Source organism: Rutilus rutilus (assembly GCF_951802725.1).
Source record: "Rutilus rutilus genome assembly, chromosome: 5".
NCBI lineage: Eukaryota > Metazoa > Chordata > Actinopteri > Cypriniformes > Leuciscidae > Rutilus > Rutilus rutilus.
The window spans coordinates 28321188-28343507 of NC_140213.1; positions in this window are offsets into that span (position 1 = coordinate 28321188).

The following is a 22320-nucleotide window of genomic DNA, read 5'->3' on the forward strand; positions in this document are numbered from 1 at the left end:
CTCTGAAAATCTTCCCTCATACTCTCAAATCTCATTCATGTTACTCAGAAAAATAATATCACAGGTTTGGTTCACAAGTAATGCTATGCATTTTTTATTATATCTTTATCATTTGCATTTGAATATAAGACATTTTAACTCTGAATTATAACTTCAAGTTTAGTATTTTTCGACAAAAAAAAGGAAAAAGCTATTATATGGCTTCAGAAGACTTACAACACAACCCATAACACATGAGTTGTGAACTCATTGATTATTTTTAGGGTCTTTTCTGGGACATTTTTGGAGCTTAACCATTTTTACATAAATTGTTGCATTGAATTGAACTAGACAAGTGTACATAAGAATGGTTTCATGAATGATTTACACAATTTTTTTCTGCTTGTGTTTCATGCAGTGAAAGCGAATGGTGACAGGGGTTGCATTATGCCTGAGATCTGCTTTTGGGTTCACAGACAGAAAGTCAAACAGGTTTGGAATGTCACAAGGCTGAAGAAATTATTTAAATTTCACAACTATCACTTTAATAACATTACTAACAGTAAATTTTGTACTTTTCAGGGATCTCGGTAAGCTGAAATACAAGTTTGAACAAGAATAAAAATCCTCCTGTAGACCTGAAAATCATTGAAGTGCCTGGACCATCCACCAGAAAAGAGGAAAAACACACGGAAAATGAATCTGCTGTACCTTTTCACTTTTCTAACTCTTTAAGTACCTCACACCAACTTGGTCCCATAGTGACATTTTTGACTACAAACGGAATTGCTGATCGTGTGGATTCTTATTGAAATGACTGGAATTCACCAGTGAACATTCACAGAACAACAGATAATTTTACTGCACCTTAATGGCCTTGTGTCAGAACACAACAGGTCTTTTTATTGTAACTTTGAAAAGTGTAATACAGTATTTGATTTTTACACACGCAGTGTTTTCGCCAACTGACCTACCCCTGAAGTTATGACTTCTGAAGGCCTCTCATGTGCTGATTCACTCGGTTGAAAAAATGGTATTTTATTAGCTAAAATCATTGTCTTTATTCATAAATATGTCCTCATGGGTGTAAAATGACCTCTGCCAATGATCTGACTTATCCTTGTAAGCGAAACATTTCTTATCTTTATTTACATGGGGCGGGTAAGTCCATGGAAGCTTCCATGTCGTTCCGCCATCTTGAAAAACTATAATGGCAGAGAGGGACAAAAAGCACTAGCCTACCTCAACACGTTTCATCAACGTGTGTTCGTTCAGAGCCGGCTGCCTGAAACCAGCTAAAGTGCAAGGATCAGTGAAAGGCGCTTGTCACTACCCCGGAAAATTTGAAAATATCGGGATGTAAATAAATATCGGGATAGCTTTTCCCAGGTGGAAAGAGCTAATGAAGGAGAAAGACTTTGAAAGGGAAGTTGCCTGCTTTCTTCTCGACAGGTAAGTCAAAGTTACGGTCTAAATGACAAGATTTTTTCATTGCTTGGTTGTGTAAATCATCATAGGCAGCATAACAGTAGAACATCATGTATAGTTAAACTCGATGATGTGCTATTGGAAGACATGTTGTCATAGCTTCTTGGCACATAACGGCTACCGCAGTTGCAACACGCATTTGAGAAGCGAAGCGCTAGAGAGCACTATTCGTTAAAATGCAAAATACAATTTCACCGCTAGATGGGAGAAATTCTTTTGGGAGAACTAACTTGTAGGGTCTTTAACCAAAAAGTCTCCAAAATCAAGGAGGTCAAAGGGCATGCTTCCTGCTATAGTATCATCAGCTCTCCCCAAAGTCTATTCATACGGCCACCAGACGGATTTTAAACACCGGATTTAAACTTCTACATATATTTTGAGTCAATAACCGATAGTATATTCTCAGTAAAGGGTTTCACCCTGTGTGTTTCCACACTGATTAAGGATAGTTTGGGAGTTACAAGTAAAAATGATCTTATACATGTAATAGATCATAGCTACCAGTAAGATCATGATTTGAATTAAGACGAGTAAAATTAAATATTCGCCAACTTGCCGTGTCATGGACCACAGAGGCACATCGCGTCTCTGAAATTGTGTGGTGATTTTCCAAATGATACAAACTTAGTGTAAATAAGAGCAATGTAGAGTCCTCGGATTTGTTAAAAACAACACAACAACAAAACATTGTGACAAACTTTGACAACATGTTGTATGGACAAAAGATCTAAGACGCCTAAGCATACTTTTTTGCTTTATTTATTTATTTCATTTTTGAAAAATGTACAAATGTAGTTTTCTGTGATGGTCATGTTTAGGTGTACATGATCGAATATGCAGTTACGGTACAAAAATCATTATGGCTATGGAAAGCCCCCACCATAAAAATTGAAACCCCAGCATGGACAAAAAATGCTGATTGAATCTTTTCATATAAATGAGATTTAAGACGACTAAGTACAGTTTTTCAACCATCTAAAGATTTTGAACAGACATTGTTTAATAACAATTATACTTTAGGGTCACCGTTAAACAACATCATTACAGTAATCTTCTAAAAGATAAATAGAAGATATGAATGTATTCAAACTTTAAAGATTTTATTTAAACAGTCTTTTAATTTTAAAAGATCATATTTAAACTTTTACGATTATGCTTTGAAATAAATTTAGTACGAACAAAACTTTGGTTCTGGAAAGGCGTTAGCAGACTAACATTACATACGCTGTGACATGATGCACATAGAGATTAGTTCATTTTTTAGAACCGTGTGTGTGCGCGCGTGCAATACAGCTTAGAAATGATATTAAATTATTTATTTATTTTATAGTTTTCTGTGATGGTCGTGTTTAGGTGTACATGATCGAATATGCGGTTACGGTACAAAAATCATCATGGCTATGGAAAGCCATCAAAATTGAAACTCCACACTCCAAATTATGATTGAATCTTTTCATATAAATGAGATTTAAGACGACTAAGTACAGTTTTTGAACAGACATTGTTTAATTACCGTTACACAAAATCATTACAGTAATCTTCTAAAAGATAAATAGAAGATATGAATGTATTCAAACTTTAAAGATTTTATTTAAACAGTCTTTTGTTTTTAAAAGATATCATTTAAACTTTTAAGATTATACTTCTCATAAATAAACTCAGCACCTGATATCCTGATCGCTGAATTTGTGTGACTCTCTGACACACACACACACACACACACACACACACCCTTTGGCTGGTGCTTTTTGAAAGCTCCGCAGGTCAAACGCTGGTGTAAAGAGAGGCCAGAGGGCCCTGATTTCTAAACATGTAAGATGATTTTTTATTTTCGTGAACCCGTTTCATACATTGCGTTGTTTCATGAGCTGTATATGTTTTTTCTTCAACTCTCTCAACATTTAACTGATTGTTTCATAACATGTAGGCCTATGTTTTTTCTTCAACTCTATAAACATTTAACTCATTGCATTTTTTTTTTTTGTGAATCCATTTGATTTAAACTGGATAGTTCTACATTTATTTCAACTTTTTGTGTGAGGTTTTAGTAAGATCTTTATTTATATTCTTTTAAAGAACAGAATGTTTTAAGTAAGATGATTTTTTATTCTTTTGTTTATCTAAAACTGAAAGAATTGGTTTCAGTAAGATGTTATTTTATATTATTGTATATTATATTATTTGTGTGAAATATACATTATTTTATAAAATCTCTGTTTCTCACTATCACTGTGCTCTGGAATGTGGAGGAGCAGAAGGAGGGGGATGTCAGAATGCGGAGGGCGCGCGCACCACTCAGGCCGGGGCTGTGCTGGAGAGGCGCTTCAGTAAACACTCTGTGATCTTTTGTGACTCCATTTTATTTAAACTTTTTGAGTGAGGTTTTAGTAAGATCTTTATTTTATATTATTTATATTCTTTTAAAAGAACTGAATGGCTTTTCAACATTTGTGTGAGATAAACTTCCATAGTTTTTTCAACCTTAGTTAAATTAGCATGAGAACAGTAAGTTTTTCAACTTTAGTTTAATTGGCACGATAATTATTTTAAAGGATAGAATGTTTTTTTGTATGAAATTGTTTAATCACAGTGTCTGAACAGTACGTTTCAGATGTCAGAGCTCAAATGCAAAGGGGGAATCCCGTGACACACACACACAGAGAGAGACGCGCGCTGCTTACACACACACACACACACACACACACACACACACACACAGAGAGTTGAGACGGTGCTTTGAGAGACTCATTGCAATTTTATAATCTTTAAACTTTTGGTGTGAGGTTTTAGTAAGATCTTTATAAACATTTATATTGTTTTAAAAGAACTGAATGGCTTTTCAACGTTTGTGTGAGATAAACTTCCACAGTTTATCCTTATCAGTTTTCACAGTACAGCCCAGATGCGTTCAGGAATATGTAGGGAGGAGGCCTGTCATGTTCAAAAGGCTTCAACTTTCTGTTAGATACCATGTCATATTGTTATAACACTTTCTGTCCATATCAAAAGGCATCAAACTAGCTGTCAGATACCATGACATATTGTTATAACACTTTCTGTCAATATCAAAAGGCATCAATAGGCATCAAACAATCAGACTTTCTGTCAGATACCATGACATAATTGTTTAATCACAGCGTCTTCAAAACCTTCTGTCCATATCAAAAGGCATCAAACTAGCTGTCATAGCCATGATGTAATTATTAAAACACTTTCTGTCCATATCAAAAGGCATCAAAAGACTTCAAAACCCGAAACTAACTGTCAACCTGTCAATCAAAAGTCATACTAACTGTCAACCTGTCAATCAAAAGTCATACTAACTGTCAACCTGTCAATCAAAAGTCATACTAACTGTCAACCTGTCAATCAAAAGTCATACTAGCTGTCAACCTGTCAATCAAAAATCAAAACTAGCTGTCAAACCCCTTTGATCCTTTGATCTCCTTTGATCTCCTTTGATCTCCCTTTGTTATCTTTGATCCCTTTGATCCTATGCCAAAAGGGGTGGGTACCTGTCACCGGAAGGGCGGGACATGTCACCGGAAGGGGCGTGGCACCTGTCAATCAACATTTTTTGACAGGTGGTGTATCATATCAACTACTTAAATATAAAAAATAAATGAAAGAATACATAAATAAAAGCTCAAATGAATACAAATGAATTATAAATGATAAATAATAAATAAAGGAAAAATATAAAAATACAAAAATAAATTTAGCATCACATTTTATCAAAAATGAATTATATATGTTTTATCAAATTGTTATTCCTATATTTATTTTCCTAACTATATTTTTATTTTTATTTCTGCAGGTTTGGTCCTCCATATACAAGCTGTTTAATTCATAAAATTAATTCAATAAAACTAAATCCATAAAATTATCCCAGGTTGGGAACCCCTAAAGGTTCTTTATATGAAGCGCCTGAAAGAAACCCTTTAAGATTCTATATAGAAGAGTGTAAGAGTGTAGCGTAAAAAGTCTGCTAATCGTCCCCTTTTATGTTTCATAGAAGAAAAACAACAGCATGAGGGAGTGTAAATGATGACCATTTTCATTTCTTGGTGAACAAACCCTTAAAACAGACTCACATTTACTCCTTCACTGTTTTGCCTTACAGCAAGGAGTTTACCAATGTTCCCAACACAATAAAGTTTGAATACAGCATTTAATGCAAAACCCAGGGGAGTTAACCTTTAATTCAGCAGCTGTAAACCACATCAACTATTCCAAACCTGTTTTGAATGAATTTTTCAGCCAAAGACAGATGGCTAGACATCCAAAGCCCTGAACATAAATGAAAAGCATGCCATATCCTCAGCTCTTAGATAAAAGTTTCAGATGGCTCATGCTGAACGAACAAGCTGAAACCAAGGCCTTTAATGGACCCTTCAGACCAGAGCGTGTTCCACTGGGGTTTTTATGCTGTGGTTTTATTGGAACTATGAATATGATTTTGTTATGGTCCAAGAACACATCACCACGTTGATTGCTTTAGATTCTGGGGCCTTCTTTAGGTTTTGCTGGACAGCTAGAGGCCTGAGGGCGAGGATGGAGTTTATTATATGCTTTAAATGGCTGGAAGACTTTATTGTCTAGAAACACAGCATGCATATCCAAACTGCCCCAAAGGATCCACGGTTTGCTCACATACACATACACACGCACATAAACATTAAATAGCCATATAAAGCTCACTGCATGCAGATATTTTAATTGAGGTTTTTGTACAATTAGAAAAAAAAGACCACTCACTATGTTTGATAGCAGTGGGTCATGTGGACTGGCACTGGCACCATTTGCTCATTGTTTATCATCATCTTAAATCTCGTGAGAAATTACAGAACACAACTGTTATAATTATTTACTAGCTTTAAAGCATGTGCACCTGCGTTTATATCACTCACAGGTACCATATTACAACTCAAACAACATAATTTTAACAGTACAAACAAACTCATACACTCAATTACACTCATAAGATTCAAACTCAATACTCATCCATCCATACAATATGCATAAGCATTTGTGAGGCCTGCTGATTGATATTGTTATAGGATTATGACTCAGACAGCATAATTCTTACATTACATTGCAGGCGCAAAGTTCACATGCACTGTTCTAATAAACCTACAGCGACCGACAGAAAGGGAACGTCTCGGTTATTAGTGTAACCCTGGTTCCCTGATGGAGGTTTGCGCATTTTTGTAAGAAAAAATATCCATATTTATAACTCTATAAACTTTAATCCCTGGCTTCCGGTAACGGTTGTATGCGAAGTATAAGTGTCAGAGGTATAAGTATTAAAGGCAAAAAATAGCAAAAATCACTGTATCTAAGTTTATATATTTTTTAGTTGTGTACTTACATTATCCCGACTGTTTCCAACAACTTTCAAACCAGGAGAAATTTGTCATTTATTTCGAAGACACGTCCCGTTTCTTTTTTTTTTTTTTTTTTCTTTTTTTTTTTTTATTATAACAACATTTCAGTCTTTCCAGTTCACATTCGTTATAATAGCAACAATACAATACGTTAAAGGTAAAAAAAAAAAAAAAAAAAAATCAAGTTACCAATAAAGAAAAATAAATTTTGTGACAGATTTGTATCCCATGACAAAAATAGTTCTAGTGACATATTATCCATTAAACATTTCTGAATGAATGTTCATTACTGATATGCATTTCTTGTTTGTAATTAATTTAAGAGACTTAAAATAAAAATCCACCTCTATCAAAAACAACTTAAATGATGGTGAAGAATTCTGGAATTTACATTTATGGATATGAAACTTGCCTAACAAAATGTAAAGGTTTACTATAGTATATAGTTTCTTTTCTTTGTATTCAAAATAAGTGATAATGTTTTTCCCCTCAATGTTGATTTTGTGTTTTGTTTTACATAATATATAATTCTCAAGTTCTTTCCAAAATGTAATACTGTATGAACAACCATAAAACAAATGGGTTACATTTTCAAGTTCATTTTTACAAAAAGTACATTTGTTATCAATATCAAGAAATCTTGAAATGTACATCTTAGATGGGTATATGTTATGTAGTATTTTTAGATGTAATTCTCTAATTTTATTTGTGACACAAAATTTTAAAGGAACAAGCCATGCCTTCTGCCAATTAATATTCATAAAAATAGCATTCCAAAAAAATTTCCCTCTAGGTATTATTTTTTTGGCATTGTAGAAACATTCTCTGATATGTTTATTAGTACATTTTTTGCTTAGAATGTCAATACCGTTTATGTAAAGAATGTTAGGAGTAGTGCGTTGTACATTTTGCTCTACATAGCTTTTCATTAATTCTAATATTCCACTGGGAACAGAGTTAATTACTGATAGCTAAATTCTTTAAATTTTACAGGGAAAGTTTTCTGTGTAAGAAAGTCTTCATAGCTAAGAAGTTGACCATTAGGGCTAAATAAGTCTTTTAAATAAATGATATTTTTATCTATCCAGTTTTGTAAATACAATGATTTGTTCCTTTTAATAATACACTCATTGTTCCAAATGATAGATTTATGTGGTGAAAAGTTATGTGAATAACATAGCTTCCAGGCTAACAGAGTTTGTTGATGAAATTCCGACATCTTAACTGGTAATTTAGAAATACTGTAATTACAAGACAGTAAGAACTTGAGACCTCCAACCTTCTTGAATATATTATGAGGAATAAAATTCCATAATGAATCTGGAGCTTTTAAGCATTCCTTTAACCATTTAACTTTAAATGTATAATTTAAATCCACAAAGTCTAATAGATCAAAACCATCTTTAGCTTTAGGACCAGAAAGCAAAGCTTTTTTCAAATGATGGTGCTTATTCTTCCATACAAATTTTACAAACATATCATTGATTTCTTTACATGTAGAAACACAGACATTAAGGGAGAGTGCTGGATACACAAATCTAGAAACTCCTTCAGCTTTAATCAAAAGGACCCTACCTAAGATTGATAAGTCTCTTTGAAGCCATAGGTTCAATATAGTTTTCGATTTTTTCATTTTGGGGGAGAAGTTAAGTCGTTGGCGCTCTATAACATTCTTACAAACAAAAACACCGAGATATCTAATACAATTTTTAACAGGCATATTATATATGGTTTTAACATTTGTTTCAAACAGACATAAAATTTCGCATTTAGATTTATTCAATTTTAGTCCAGAAGCAGCTGAGAATTCGTCTATTAATGCTACAGCATTTTCAATCTGATGTTTGTCCTTTAAGAATAATGCTGTATCATCAGCTAGTTGGGTCAGTTTAATTTCCTTACCAAAAATAGATAAACCTTCAATTATTGGGTTATTTAAAATATGTAATGAGAGCAATTCGACAACAATCAAAAATAAAAAGGGAGAAATCGGACAGCCTTGACGGACGGATCTCAGCACTGGAAATCTTTTGGTAGTGTTTGGATATAGTATGACACAACTGTCAATATTTTTATAAAACATTTCGATTGTTGAAATAAAATTTTGACCAAAACCAAAGGTTTGAAGTATGCTTTAAATAAAAAATGATATTCCACCGTATCAAAAGCCTTGTAAAAATCAAGAAAAACTATAAGGGAGTCATTATCAATGTTTTCAGAGTAGGCCTAGTCTAATAAGTCAAGAACAAGCCTTATGTTGGAACTAATATGACGGTTGGACATAAATCCAGTTTGAGTTTCGGCGATAATTTCTCCAAGATCTTTTTTTAACCTTTTAGCATATACCAATGAGATAATTTTGTAATCTATATTTAAGAGCGTAATAGGTCTCCAATTTTCTATCATAAGGTGATCTTTTTCCGGTTTAGGAATTAGTGTTATAATACCATTTCATACTTGTTGACATTTCTTTCCTGTCTTGACATTCCTTAAATAATTCCAATAAAGGATCCACAATAATATTCCAAAAATGTAAATAGAATTCAACCGAGAGGCCGTCATTGCCTGGAGATTTTCCTTTTTTCATTGATTGGATTGCTTCTGATATTTCAGATTTTGTGATGGGTCGTTCACAGTTAGTTTTGAAGGGCTCTGAAATGGTTGGTGTATATTTTTTAATTGATTTAATAAACTTATCACAATCATTGATTTGGGAATTTGATTTGTATATGTTACTGTAGAATGAATAAACATATTTTGAAATGTCCAAATGATTAGTGGTTATGACATCATCAATCTTGAGTGCAGAGATATTGTTTCTTTTTTGATTTCGTTTCTCTAGGGCAAAAAAGTAGCTAGAGTTCTTTTCGCCTAATTCCAACCATTTTGCTCTTGACCTTATGAAGGCTCCTTTAGCCATATTAATATATGTATGATCTATTTCTTCTTTTAGTCTCTTCAATTTAATTTCTTCTTCCTCTAATAAACTATCTTTCTTCAATAATGTATTTAGTTCGTTCATGATACTAATTTCTTTTAAGGCGTTATTATTTTTTATTTCTTTACTCCGTCTCATTGCTGCTTCTCTTATCTTAAATTTAAAGTATTCCCATTTTTGTGTATGATTCATTTTAGGATCCCTAAATATCTGTTTCGCTGTTCTTTTAACATCACCACAAAATATTTCATCATTTAATAAATCATTATTTAGCTTCCAGAAACCACGAAGATTGTTTTGATTTTGTTTAGTGCCTATTAAATTAATTTTAATCAATTTATGATCAGATAAGGGAGCAAACTCGTGAGATGCTTCTGAAACAAATTGTGTGCAAGAAGGTGATATAAGCCACAAGTCAATTCTGGATTGTAGAGATCTGTTCGTATTACTCCAAGTAAATTCTTTGGTATCAGAATTTAAGTATCGCCATACATCGATAACCGAAAGTTGTTCACAAATATATGCAATGCTTTTAAATTTTGAATGTTGAACTGTTCTCATCGGTAATCGATCTAAGAGATCATCTGGAGCATCATTATAATCTCCCCCAAGAATCAATTGTGCTTCTTTGTACTTCAGTTTAAGAGCTTCAAGTTTCTTACACAATTGCATACACATTGTTTTGGCTAGAGCTGTGTTGTTATGATTATATAAGTTACAAACTATAAAAATGGTGTTATCCAGTTTGAAAACTGAAATAATCCATCTTACCCTCATCTGAAAATAATGATTCAATAATAATACCTTTAAATTTGTTGAGGAGAATTGCTACACCAGCAGATTGTTGAGAGGCATGACAAAAATAACACTGATCACCCCATTGTGCTTTCCAAAATTTCACGTCATTTTCACTTGAGTGAGTCTCTTGTAAAAGGATTAAATCTGCATTTTTTCGTCTGCAAAAAATAAAAATAGACTTTCTTTTGGTGTTGTCACGGATACCTCTAACATTAAGGGATATTATTTTTAAGGAACTGAAATGGAAGTCTGTCATAGAAAAATAGAGTAAAGTGAACTAGAAGACTGTAAAATAAACAGGAACTTGTAGAGTGTTGAGATATAGACACACAAGTAGGTACTCTCAAACGAGAACTCTAAATATTGAGTACCTTATGAAATTGAAGAAGTGAACAAATTGCTTAAATAAGCAAGTAACTGTGCCACTGTAGAAGTAGGTTATTTAACTACTAGTACTCATAGTGCAGTATGCTAATTTCAAACATAGGTAACCATCACATCAATGTGATTGTGCTATACAGTGGACAATAAGTGCCTTAGTAGGAGAATTTAACTTAAGGTATGAACATTTTTCCGGTAAATCAAAACATCTAATCAAACATGTCAACTTAAATTAACCATTGTTCATTGTGAACAATAACCTGAGTTAGCTTGAGGTATTTAAGGGATCTTATTAATATTACTTAGCATTCAACTTAACTTAAGATCACCTTATTATTCATCTAATTGACTCTTAAACTGTATGTCTTACACCATCAATGATGGCCACCGGGCCGATCCATTTGGTCTTCTTCCCTTCGTCTCGGGCTTGTTTAACCATTGGCCAGAGTTTGTTTCTGCACTGTCTCTCCATGTAAGTGAGGTCTTCTGCCATCCGTAGATTTTTTCCCTTCAACACATCGGAGTTGAGGGAGGCTCTCCATACTTTGTGTCGGAAAGTGCGCATGGTGAATTGCATGATAATGGGACGTGGTTTGTTGTCATCTTTATTTCTCCCCACTCTGTGTACAGTGTACCAGGAACTCAAGTCTGGACTTTTCTTCTGGAACGATCTGGGCGATTATTCCCATCACCTCCTTTCTCACATCTTCGTTGCTGTATTCTGGGAGATTAAGCAGACGGAGATTCCATCGTCGGCTATATCTCTCAGCCTCCTCCTGCCGCTCCTGAATTGCAGTCGCTCGCTCGTTCAGCTTCTTCACGATGTCATCTGTCGCCTTACACTGCATCCCAAGGTCTTTCATATGCTCCTGCATGACAACAATCTCCGCCGTGTTCTTGTTCACCATTTCTTCAAACTTGGAGAATCGGTCATTCAGTCCGTGAATAGCTTTCAGGATATCAGCATTGGACACATTATCCGCTCCTTTCTTCGAAATTTCAGTGCGGACCTTCTTTGGACTGGGGCTATTCAGAGGGGTTTCAGGAAGAGGTGAACATAAGCTTGGGAAGGCATCAGACTCCAGGTCCATTATCAGTCCTCCCTTGCGTCTTGCTTCTTTTTTAGCCATATTTTCAGTGCTAGTCTGTCACGTTGCTAACTTTTCTTTTATAAGCTAGCCAGTTCACTGTTTCATAACGCGACGACGGAAGAACTGCACTTTTTTCTCTTTTTTAAGGTTAAATAGTCCTACTGTCCGTGCATAAAATACAGAGGCAACAAGTCACTTCTCAGAAAACAATCTTTGAGTCCATTAGGATCATTCTAAAAGTTTGGTACTTTGAAAAATTCACGAGCTCACAGAAAAGCGTCTACCCAGGTCGCCATCTTGGCTCTTCCTCCCAAGTCCCGTTTCTTTATTTCAGTTTTGTCGCCGTCAATGTCGTCATATCCGCGTTGTCCCTGGTTTCCGCTCGTACTGCCATAGTAACCAGAGCCCTCTGACAGTAACCAAGGCGACAGACGTGGACGACTGTTAGTTCGCAATGTCTATTTGCACGCTGTTGTTGTTTCATTCAAACATTATGGACCATGGCAAGCAGACTTTGGATAAAAAGGGAGAACTAAACCGAGAATCAATATCAGCGCTGTGTTTTCGAGATGCCGAGAGCTCCCATAGACAGTATATAAACGAGAGCTCCACGTCCGAGACTTCGACCGCTCCTACATGTACTTTATTACACAGGTGATTACATTTACATAAAACTAATCAATGTTATATAGTTCAACAATGATAAAATGTTAGAATATGATCTGTATGTTATTCTAATGTTGATCTAGCTTACTGCTAGTCTCATACAGACAAACTAACACAAATTTCAACACATTTAAATGCAGTTTAGTGTGATAGTGTAATGTTAGACCAAGTGAAACAGCGCTGCGTTACCTCACAAGTTTAATTTGTCTAATAAACTGACCTGTGAGTAGTAATTCTGCACTCGCGTGTAGTTCGGTAGAATGAAATGTCCATATTCCTTTTATATCCGCGGGACTCGCGTCGCGTGTGGAGCTGATAGCTGTCTCTAAGCAATCCCGACCTGCTTCATATCACAGTCATGATAAAAACATAAATGTATTTACTCATCCATAAACATTATTAGATCGGTCGGTCGGACGACAAGATCCATAATTCTTAGCAAATGTTGCGTCATCAAACTACGCCTTTGTTATTGTAAGAGGTTAGCGACCCCTAGCGGCGAAAAAAATTGCATACTGTACGTTTAAGTGCAGGCTTAAGTTACTGCAAATCTGCGTCAGGTTATTAAAGGACTAGATTCCAGTTTTGAGTGGAGCATAGGCCACACTGACTGTAATTTTAGAGCTCCTGCTAACACTTGGCACTAGTTTAAGTGTACTTAGACTGTAAATGCTACATTTCCATTAAGGACACAAAATGTTGATCGACCAACCAAAATAGGGTGAGCCTTACCTTTGTTTAATGTAATGTTACTCTAGCTAAGTGTACGTGGGAAACCATGGCATGACCAAACCTAAGCTACTATCAGAGAAGTAACGTTGGTCGGCTTATACCTGTAGTAGTGGTCATGACCTCTGACTAGAGATAGTGTTACTTAAATTAAAAAAACGGGGGAAAAAAACAGCCAGACCGCGAGGCAGGGGCAGCTGCCACTGGCGCCTGTCACTCGACCTGCCACCGCTATATGCGCCTGTCACTCGACCTGCCACCGCTATATGCGCCTGTCACTCGACCTCTCGACCTGCCACCGCTATATGCGCCTGTCACTCGACCTGCCACCGCTATATGCGCCTGTCACTCGACCTGCCACCGCTATATGCGCCTGTCACTCGACCTGTCACTGCTATATGCGACTGTCACTCGACCTGCCACCGCTATATGCGCCTGTCCCGTGACCCGTCACGGCTATATGCGCCTGTCACTCGACCTGTCACGGCTATACTCTCCTGTCCTGCGACCCGTCACGGATATGCGGCTGTCCCGCGACCTGTCCCGGGTATATGCGGCTGCCCCGCGACCTGTCACGGCTAAACTCGCCTGTCACTCGACCCGTCACGGCCAGGGGCGGCGCCAGAGAATTTTTAACGCATGTGCTAAGGGGGTGCTAGATCATTGACAGGGGGAGGCTATATATATATAAATAATATAATAATAATAATATATATATATATATATATATATATATATATATATATATATATATACACATAAATGAGCAAAACTTGCCCACTAAATATTTCATATTAAATTATTTTAATGACCACAATTAAAGTTTTAATTTTATTATATTGAACAAGCGCAACATTCAGCATTAAATCAAATAGAAAAGATGTATTATTAATAATAATGTTATTTCAACATAATATCTCGTTATTCCAATATAATATGTGTGCGTGCAACAAGCAAGATGTGCATTTGTAAATCCGATGACGCGTGCATTGATTTTTTATTAATAAACTAGTGTTTTCTGACAGTGTCGGCTGCAAATATGAAGTTGACGATCGCCATATTCGTAGTGAACGCGCCAATAGAGAGAAATGCACATAATGGATTACATAATCAGAGAGTAGCCTTTTTCTTTTTGTTTTGAATTATTTCGTTTAAAGACATTTCAAGTTACAATTTATACAAAACGAAATTCACTTTAAAGAAAGGCTTTCTACAAAACAAAACTTAAGTGGTCAAAATCATGTCTGACCCACTCCATGTCTCTCGATATATTGCGCATCCTCTTACTCGTGCTGTTCACTTTTCATAAATCAACATAAATGGAAAAAAATAATACTATAATATTTTAACAAATATGAAACTAAATGCGCTTATTTAATGGCTACAACAGTATAGTAGGCCTACAGACTCTCTATTTGTACAAATTGCTGCACATTCATTTAATTCTGAATTTTGCACACACAAGTTGAAAGGCATTTGTTCAAATCAAGTTCATGGATAATTGTGCATGCATTTATTAATCATTATGATACTAAAATCCTAACAAAGTAGGCTATGCTATGTACAAAAAAATCAGATGAGCCCAGAATATGAACGCAACGTTTAATTACACGTTAAGCATTTTCCTCCCATAGAAAACCATTATAAGAACGCTTAATGTGGCTTAATGCAGATTAGAATGTCCCCTTATGTCGAAATAACGAGATATTATGTCGAAATAACATATATTATGTCAAATAACATATATTATGTCAAAATAACGAGATATTATGTTGAAATAACGAGATATTATGTTGAAATAACGACTTAATATCTCGAAATAACAAGATATGTTTTCTTTTTTTTCCTTAAAAATGCGGTTCAGGGCTTCCATAGAATACAACCTGAATATAATTGCTTCCAGAAATTATTTTTGGGGGTGCTATCGGGGTGCTTTGGTCTTTCTTGGGGGTGCTGAAGCAGCTGCTAGCCCCTCCCTAGCGCCACCCATGGTCACGGGTATATGCGGCTGTCCCGCGACCCGTCACGGCTATACTCGCCTGTCACTCGACCTGGCACAACTATACTCACCTGTCACGGCTATATTCGCCTGTCACTCGACCTGTCACGGCTATATACGCACCTGTCCCGCGACCCGTCATCACGGCTATATGCGCAGGTCCCGCGACCCGTCACAGCAATATGAGCCTGTCACTCACGGTTAAATAAAGATGTCATGGGCAGATGGGCTAGCTGTAATTAATATAGTAGTAGGCTAAGCTTAGCCTAATAATAATAATAATACCAATAATAATATTGATAATGATGATAATAATAATAATAAATATAGTAATAATAATCATAGGCTATATCAAGTCAACCTCACTGCATGCTATCTTAAGGTAAACTTGCACTAGCTACTGTTGGACTACTGAGACTAGTCACGGCCATCCAGCTAACACACGACGTACTCAACTGACAACGTAGTCTCGACGTCGCATGTCTGTAATTTTATTACCATCAAATTACCAACTGACAACGTCGTCAGTACGGTCTCCTAAGGTAACAAAATAACCAACTACATCCCAGTTACGTGACGTTTTGGTAAATTCATGACTTACCAACTGACAACGTAGTCTCGACGACGCATGTCTGTAAAGTTACGTTGTCACAACATTGTGCACTTGTGCTTACTAACTGGTAACGTCACAAAGTTACGTTGTAGCAACGTATCTGGGAATTTCAGTTTTCCGGTTGCCACGACGTAAGTTTGGTCACCAGATTACGTTGCAGTTACGTAACAGTGTGTTAGCTGGGCAAGCTATTTCATTGTAGCCTATTTTGTAATTCAAAGGATATTCAAAAGGTTTCAAGACAGTGCCACCTTCTGTTCAAAAGTTATAAATTTTTTCCAAAAATGTTGATAACTTTTGAATAAATCTGCCTATTGTAATGCCACTGGTAAGGTTTGTCATTGTCATCTCACTCTGACTACATCACATTGATTTCGTAACTTGGTCGAAAGTGATATACCATTTAACCATCTTATAAGTTAGGCTACTGTATGATTTTTCAGCCATTTGCCCAAAATCCTCTAAGTGTTTAATTGCTGGTTGCAGTTGGTATGACACTCCCAGCCATGTTGGCATGGCTAGATTTTAATGACAAAAAAAAAAAAAAAAAAACATTCAGAATCGATGCGTTTTCCAGGTCATCTTTTTTTTTTTAACAGTAACTTCGGGTCACGTGACAGGCACAAACAGTGGTTCGACTTCGAGTGAGAGGCGCGTTTAACGCTCATAGCATACAGCTGTGACGGATTAAGTGGTAAGCGCATATAGCCGTGACGGGTCACGGGTCACGGGTCAGCCGCGTATAGCCGTGACGGGTCGCGGGACAGCCGCGTATAGCCGTGACGGGTTGCGGGACAGGCGCATATAGCCGTGGCAGGTCGAGTGACAGGCGCATATAGCCGTGGCAGGTCGAGTGACAGGCGCATATAGCCGGAAAGATTTTACCCTGCAAGTAAGTTATTTGCTGTTCGTGGTCAGTCAATAATCGCGTGTGGTGTCCAAGTTTGTAAATAATGACTAAATGGGCCCTATTTTAACGATCTGAAACGCAAGTGTCAAAGCGCAAAGCGCAAGTAACTTTGTGGGCGGGTCTCGGCGCTGTTGCTATTTTCCCGGCGGGATAAATGACTCTTGCGCCGGGCGCAAATCTAAAAGGGGTTGGTCTGAAGTAGCTTCATTATTCATAGGTGTGGTTTGGGCGTAACGTGAAATAAACCAATCAGAGCATCATCTCACATTCCCTTTAAGAGCAGACGCACTTTTTCCTTGGCGTATTGCTATTATAACGGCGGATTTGCCAGGCGCGCGTCAAGAGCGGTTCACAGCCGAGGAGAGCAACGCTCTCGTCACGGCCGTAAAAGAGAGAGAAGTGACATTGGGGATGGGAGAAACACACCCAAATTAGCTTCGGCTAAACAGGCATATAATAATGTGGGTAAATGTGTAAGCTAGATGTATGCTTTTATAATAAATTATTATATTTATAATAAATTATCTATCTATCTATCTATCTATCTATCTATCTATCTATCTATCTATCTATCGTTTGTAATAATATGATTTGCAAAAATGAAAACTGCTGCTTCTGTGTAGATTAGAGAATCACAGTGTATGAGCGTTGTGCACTCTATACATTATGGTCAAGCATGCGCCCTTAAAATAGCATAATGAACAACGCGCAACGCGCCACTGACTTTAGACTAGGTTTTTTCTGGCCAGTGGCGCAATTGTTTTATGGAACAGTAAAATAGCACCAGGGAACGTTTGCGCCAAAACACGCCTCCTTTTTTGCGCTGAACCGCCCAGAGAGCGCAAGTTCATTCCCTAGTTTAGCGACGTGCTTCTGTGGAGGGAAAAGCGCGCTTTGCGCGGTTGCAAAATAGGAATGAAACATGCGTCGGTGTACAAAGTCAATTGCGCTGGGTGCAAGATAGGGCCCAATGACTGCTTCTGATATATTTGTATGGCGATTTATTTCATTCATCTCCCTCTTGCTGGTGTACCTTTGTGTGACATAGTCCAGTAAAAGCGTGTTTAGGGCAGGTTTTACAGGAGTGCCGCGAGGCATGATTTCGTTCTCTGTGCTCGCGCTGGCCAGTGGAAAAGCGGTTACCCAGCAAACACAGAACGTTGGCACAACGTAGCCAACCTTCTAACAACGTTTTAACAACATGGCCAAAAGGTTGCTATAACTACGTTGTGTGGTGAAGTTGTTACAGCGTTGTCACAATGTTGACATTAAACCATCGTTCAGGGCCATTGCTTAAGGTTGTGCCTAGGGTGTCTTGACAACCACTGGACTACATAATGTAGCCTACTCGTCACTGCCCTGAAGCGGGAAAATCAGCCTTTTAAATTCCAACCACCTGTTGTTGGGCTCATTGTGTTCTCATTCATCATCGAGCAAGGATACGTGAGTATTGCGTTTAGCCTACCTCAGCTATCAAACACAACCTACAGCTTTAATTTCTAATGTGATTAATGAAGCATCGCTCGCACTGTTTAGTTTTTCGTTTGATTTTTCCGCTATTTAGTCTCATTCGTTTCTTTGCTCCTGTGGATTTGTGGATATGTTTCCCCGGTGACACCTGCTCGGCTACTGTCTGCCATACAGACCCGGTTTTGTTCATTAAATGTTCTGATCTGCCTTTGCTTTTCATGTTTTATTTATTATACTTAAAATAAATGTGTATTCGTTTATTTATTTATTTATTTTCACAAATGTATGACTTTTGGAAGTGCAATTTGATTATATGCAATTTTAATAAAGTTGAATTAACGAAACCTTCTGTCATTTTACTCTTTAAAGTGTAGGCTACACTTGCAGGTGTTGATAGCCCCATTAAATAATATAGATAAACAATAAACGATAAAAAGTATATAATTATCTAACAAAATACACCATATAAAAATATTGTCAGAACGTCGTCTCTCAGTTGCTGAATGTCGCGCAACAACGTTGCTACAGCCCTGTCACATCTTACAATTCTACATTGTTACAATGTTGCGAGCACGTATACAGCGACGTTGCCATAGCAGAAATGCAACGTGCCAGAGACGTTGCCACAACGTAAATGTGTTTGCTGGGTAATGGGAGAATATGGTAGAAGAAGACTGTAGCCTATATTCGCCGGATGGACGTATGTGCATTACTCTGTTCTGTGTTTTCTTTCTAACCAGAGAGCAGCCTGTTTTCTTTCGTTTTGAATTGTTCTGTTTAAAAGTAGACATGTCTGACTGTGAGGCAAGTAGGCGCTGAGTTTCGGTTCATTTATTAGACAAGCTCCAGGTTCATGCGCCGACGCTTCCGTGTCCTGAGTATCTCGTCTACTATATTTACTTCTTATTTATTAAATCCAGGCAACTGGTTGATGAAACATTGATTCAAATTAAGATACAATTAATACAAAACGAAATTCACTTTAAAGAAAGGCTTTGTGCTTTCTGTTTGAGGTCTCTGTGAAAGTTTTAAAGCAGTCTTTTAGTGCCGCTTTTAGCGGTTATGTCCGTAACCGGGAACTGACACCCCAGTAAACACATTTACGTCGTGGCAACGTCTGTGGCACATTGCATTTCTGCTATGGCAACGTCGCTGTCTACGTGCTCGCAACATTGTAACAACGTAGAATTGTAAGACGCGCCAGGGCTGCGTTTCCCAAAAGCATCGTAAGCCTAAGTTGATCGTAAAACGATCGTACGACTGATCTTAATATTATGGTCTGTTTCCCAAAAGCATCGTAGCTTAAGTAGCACTTGAAAATCTTCGTAGAACTACGAGTGCTCTGGACTATCGTACATCCCCAAGTGCATCGTAAGAAGACAGATTTATGAGGACACCTGCAGGACAACCGGCAGATTACACCTTTAACTTTATTCAAATGCTGTGATTATAATATAAGGTTTTGATTGTACTTTATTGTACTCTTTATTACTCTTTTTTTGTTGTTGGTTAAATTAATGTATAAATTAAATAATTAAAAAGGTCAGAAAACAAAACAAAAAAATTGAAATAATTTAATCTAATAATTTTAATCAAAATTAAATGAATTAACAAAATAAAAATAAAAAAATCCTTTAAATCTGTTAAAAATTACATCTTTGTTTCGATCTATCTCCTCTAAAAGGACATTAATTTCATCTTTTTGAAAGGTATCTTTTCTTGTTTTTTAGTTTTTTTTTGTTCAGCCATTTTGTCAGTGCCTCCGCCTGTAGGTAGGTGCTTTATATAGACTTGTCTTGATTGCTAATCCACAACATATGACAATTATTAGGTTAAACGTTCAGAATACAATTCCATATAAGGTTATATTTCAGCACTTCGCGAATGGACAGCGACTCTTAAGTAGCACGTAGAGCGCGTTCTCGCGCGTTCATGTTAAGTGCATTTTTGGGAAACGCTCGTGGAATTGCTGCGAGCGTTCGTAACCTTGCACGTAGAAAGCGCTCTTAAGAGCTAAGATACATTGTTATCGGGAAACCCGGCCCAGGGCTGTAGCAACGTTGTTGCGCAACATTCAGCAACTGAGAGACGACGTTCTAGACATTTATTTTTTATTTTTATGCTAGATATAGATATCCCCCATTTAGCATGTTTTGTGGTTAATTTTTAATTAGTCATATGTTAAATTATATACATTTTAAATAGGCTATTGTTTATCCCTATTATTATTTATGGGCCTAACAGTAAATTCATTATAATCAACATCTGCAAGTGTACACTTTGAAGAGTAAAAATGACATAGAAGGTTACCTAATTCAACTTTATTAAAACTGCATATGGTAATCAAATTGCACTTCCAAAAGTCATACATTTGTGAGAAAACAAAACAGGGAGTGGATTAACGTTAACTAGCATGAGGAGACATGAGAACATTTAGCAAAGAAACGAATGAGATGACAAATGAAAGGAAAAAATAAACATTTGTGCGAGCAGGAAATTTTTTTTTAATAATTATCTGTGCGTTTCCAAAAAAAAAAAAAAAAAAGGAAAAATCATTAAGTGCAACAAGTAGTCTACGCGCTGAAATCAATCTCATCATTAAAGTCATTTTGGCTTCATACATTTGGCATAAAGTTATTAAATATTTGTCATACCTGACCAGAAGATGTTCAAATAAATGTCACATTAGACAAGGAAGTTGTAGGTTGTGTTTGAATAATTACGTATCTTATTTAGCTGAGGTAAATTAAACGCAATTCTCACGTGGATTGCTTAATGAAGAATGAGAGACGGCTCAATGGTCAGTTGAAATTTAAAAGGCTGATTTTCGCGCTTCAGGGCAGTGACGAGTACATATGTCGTCCAGTGGTTGTCCAGACACCCTAGACACAACCTTAAGCAATGGCCCTGAACGGTGGTTCAATATCAACATTGTGACAACGCTGTAACAACCTTCACCACACAACGTAGTTATAGCAACCTTTTGGCCATGTTGTTAAAGCGTTGTTAGAAGGTTGGGTACGTTGTGCGAACGTTCTGTGTTTGCTGGGACGTCCGTAACATCGTTTTTTCCTCATAAATGCGAACACGAAAAATATAATAAAATGAATACACTCACCTAAAGGATTATTAGGAACACCATACTAATACTGTGTTTGACCCCCTTTCGACCTTCAGAACTGCCTTAATTCTACGTGGCATTGATTCAACAAGGTGCTGAAAGCATTCTTTAGAAATGTTGGCCCATATTGATAGGATAGCATCTTCCAGTTGATGGAGATTTGTGGGATGCACATCCAGGGCACGAAGCTCCCGTTCCACCACATCCCAAATATGCTCTATTGGGTTGAGATCTGGTGACTGTGGGGGCCATTTTAGTACAGTGGCTAAATGTACAAAATAGTACAAAATAGTACAGTGACAATTTTAGTACATTGTCATGTTCAAGAAACCAATTTGAAATGATTCGAGCTTTGTGACATGGTGCATTATCCTGCTGGAAGTAGCCATCAGAGGTCTACACCAGAGTACATGGTGGTCATAAAGGGATGGACATGGTCAGAAACAATGCTCAGGTAGGCCGTGGCATTTAAACGATGCCCAATTGGCACTAAGGGGCCTAAAGTGTGCCAAGAAAACATCCCCCACACCATTACACCACCACCACCAGCCTGCACAGTGGTAACAAGGCATGATGGATCCATGTTCTCATTCTGTTTACGCCAAATTCTGACTCTACCATCTGAATGTCTCAACAGAAATCGAGACTCATCAGACCAGGAAACATTTTTCCAGTCTTCAACTGTCCAATTTTGGTGAGCTCGTGCAAATTGTAGCCTCTTTTTCCTATTTGTAGTGGAGATGAGTGGTA